This window comes from Carcharodon carcharias, chromosome 19, assembly GCF_017639515.1.
Source record: "Carcharodon carcharias isolate sCarCar2 chromosome 19, sCarCar2.pri, whole genome shotgun sequence".
NCBI lineage: Eukaryota > Metazoa > Chordata > Chondrichthyes > Lamniformes > Lamnidae > Carcharodon > Carcharodon carcharias.
In genome coordinates this window covers 20,897,896-20,902,895 of record NC_054485.1, presented here as the reverse complement: position 1 = coordinate 20,902,895, position 5,000 = coordinate 20,897,896, and positions in this window count along the sequence as shown.

Here is a 5,000-nt window from a genome sequence, read left to right as displayed (position 1 = left end):
ACACACACAGAAACACATACACAAACCCAGAAACATTAACACAAACATGGAGAAACACATACACATACACTCACACACACACCAAAAAGTACACACACTCACAGAAACAAACACACACCCAGAAACACACACACACCAGAATCACACACACACAATCAGAAACACACATACACACACAGAAACACACACACACACACACACACACACACCAGGAATCACAGACACAAACATACACCCAGAAACACACAGACCCAGAAAAACACACACACTACCAGAAACACACTTACACACCCAGAAACAAACACAGTCACACATACACAGAAACACAAACAAACGCACACACAGACAGAAACAAAGACACAAATACGGAGAAACAATCACACACACACCCAGAAAAACACACACAAACACACACCCAGAGAAACACACCACACACATCCAAAAACACGCACACACACACCCAGAAACACACACACACTCAGAAACACACACACAAATACACACCCAGAAACACACACACACACACGCCAAGGAACAAACACACACACCAAGAAACACACAGACTCAACCAGAAACACACACACACACAGAAACACACACACACACACACACACACACACACTGACACAGCCTGAAGCAAACACACACACACACACACACACACACACACACACACACACACACACACAGGAACCCAACCACAGACAAACACCCAGAAACACACAGACACACCAAGAAACAAACACTCCCCCAATAATAAACACAGACACCCAGAAAATCACACACACAACCAGAAACACACATAAACACCCAGAAACAAGCCCACTCACACGCAGAAACACACACACATACACACACACAGTACACACTGATAAACACTCACTCACAGCCAGAAACACACACAGCCACCCCCAGAAACACACAGAACCCCAGACACACACACACAGACACACACACACACACACACATACACACACACACAAATCCAGAAACATACACAAAAACACGGAGAAACACATACACACACACCAAAAAGCACACACACACCCAGAAACAAACACAAACCCAGAAACATCCAGAAACGTAAACACACACCACCATCCAGACACATAAACACACACACACAACCAGAAACACACACATGCAGAAACACACACACACACACACACGCACACCAAGAAACACACACACACACACAAACACACACACACACACACACACAAATACACACTCAGAAACAGACACACACAGCCACTAACACACACAACCACACCCAGAAACATACACACCCCCAGACACATACACGCACACACACAGAAACACATACACAAACCCAGAAACATTAACACAAACACGGAGAAACACATACACATACACTCACACACACACCAAAAAGCACACACACTCACAGAAACAAACACACACCCAGAAACACACACACACCAGAATCACACACACACATTCAGAAACACACATACACACACAGAAACACACAAACACACACACACACACACCGAGAATCACAGACACAAACATACACCCAGAAACACACACAGACCCAGAAAAACACACACACTACCAGAAACACACTTACACACCCAGAAACAAACACAGTCACACATACACCGAAACACAAACAAACGCACACACAGACAGAAACAAAGACACAAATACGGAGAAACAATCACACACACACCCAGAAAAACACACACAAACACACACCCAGAGAAACACACCACACACATCCAAAAACACGCACAAACACACCCAGAAACACACACACACTCAGAAACACACACACAAATACACACCCAGAAACACACACACACACACGCCAAGGAACAAACACCCACACCAAGAAACACACAGACTCAACCAGAAACACACACACACACACACAGAAACACACACACACACACACACACACACACACTGACACAGCCAGAAGCACACACACACACACACACACACACACACACACACACACACACACACAGGGACCCAACCACAGACAAACACCCAGAAACACACAGACACACCGAGAAACAAACACTCCCCCAATAATAAACACAGACACCCAGAAACTCACACACACAACCAGAAACACACATAAACACCCAGAAACAAGCCCACTCACACGCAGAAACACACACACATACACACACATAGTACACACTGAGAAACACTCACTCACAACCAGAAACACACACAGCCACCCCCAGAAACACACAGAACCCCAGACACACACACACAGACACACACACACACACACACACACACACACACACACAAATCCAGAAACATACACAAAAACACGGAGAAACACATACACACACACCCAGAAACAGACACGCACACACACACCAATTAAAATCACACACACCCAGAAACACACTCACACACACACACACAAACACACACACAGAAACACACACACGCACCCAGAAACCCACATACATACACACATGCAGAAACAAACACAAACCCAGAAACACACACACAAATAAGGAGAAACACAAACACACATACATACACAGACACAGAAACACACGAACAGAGAAGCATTCAACACAGGCCCAGAAACACGCACACACAAAGCAGAAACACACACACACAACCAGAAACACACATACACACACAGAAAAACACAAACACACCCACACACACACATCGAGAATCACAGACAAAAACACACACCCAGAAAGACACACACAAACACGCCAAGGAACAAACACACACACCAAGAAAAACACACACACAACCAGAAACACACACACAGAAACACACGCACATACACACACACGCACACACCAAGAAACACACACAGACACAAACACACACACACACACACACACATACACATTCAGAAACACACACACACAGCCACTAACACACACAACCACACCCAGAAACATACACACCCCCAGACACATACACACACACACACAGAAACACATACACAAACCCAGAAACATTAACACAAACACGGAGAAACACACACACATACACACACCAAAAACACACACACTCACAGAAACAAACACACACCCAGAAACACACACACACCAGAATCACACACACACAATCAGAAACACACATAAACACACACATGCACACAAACACACACATACAGACACCGAGAATCACAGACACAAACATACACCCAGAAACACACACACAGCCAGAAAAACACACACACTACCAGAAACAACCTTATACACCCAGAAACAAACACAGTCACACATACAAAGAAACACACACACACGCACACACAGACAGAAACAAAGACACAAATACGGAGAAAACAATCACACAGACACCCAGAAACACACACACAAACACACCCCCAGAAAAAAAAACACAACACACACCCAGAAAGACGCACACACGCACCCAGAAACACACACACACCCAGAAACACACACACAAACACAGACCCAGAAACACACACACAAACACACATCCAGAAAAACACACAACACACACCCAGAAACACGCACAAACACACCCAGAAACACAGACACACTAAGAAACACACACAGAAACACACACCCAGAAAGACACACGCAAACACGCCAAGGAACAAACACACACACCAAGAAACACACACACACAACCAGAAACACACACACACACACACACCCAGAAACACACACACACACACACTGACACAGCCAGAAGCACACACACAAACACACACACACACACACACACACACACACAGACACACACACAGGAACCCAACCACAGACACACTCCCAGAAACACACAGAAACACCCAGAAACAAACACACCCCCATTAATAAACACAGACACCCAGAAACCCACACACACAACCAGAAACACACATACCCACCCAGAAACACACCCACCCACACACAGATACACACACACAGTACACACTCAGAAACACTCACACACAGCCAGAAACACACACAACCACACCCAGAAACACACACACCCCCAGACACACAGACACACACACACACAAATCCAGAAACATACACAAAAATACGGAGAAACACATACACACACCCAGAAACAGACACGCACACACACACCAATAAAAAACACACACACCCAGAAGCATACACACACACACACACACACACACCAGAAACACAAACACACACCCAGAAACACACACACACACACAGAAACACACATACATACACACACGCAGAAACACACACAAACCCAGAATCACACACACAAATACAGAGAAACACGCACACACATACACACACAGACACAGAAACACACAGAGAAACACACAACACAGGCCCAGAAACACGCACACACACAGCAGAAACGCACACACACAACCAGAAACACACATACACACACAGAAACACACAAACACACCAACCCACACACACACACAAACACACACACACATCGAGAATCACAGACACAAACACACACCCAGAAACACAAACACAAATACGCCAAGGAACAAACACACACATCAAGAAAAACACACACACAACCAGAAAAAACACACACACACACACAGACACAGCCAGAAGCACACACACACACATACACATACACAGGAACCCACCCAAAGACACACACCCAGAAACACAGACACACCGAGAAACAAACACACCCCCAGAAATAAACACAGACACCCAGGAACTCACACACACAACCAGAAACACATATACAAACCCAGAAACACACCCACCCGCACACAAACACACGCACACACCCAAACAGAAACACAAACCCACCCAGAAACACTCAAACACACTCCTGCCCTGAAGCACACACACACACACACACATACAGAGTCAGAAACACACACAACCACCCCCAGAAACACACACCCCCCCACACACATACACAAACACCCACACACACACACACACACACACACAGAAACACACACAAACCCAGAAACATACACACAATCATGGAGAAACACACACACAAACACCAAAAAGCACACACACACCCAGAAACAAACACACACCCAGAAACATCCAGAAACGTAA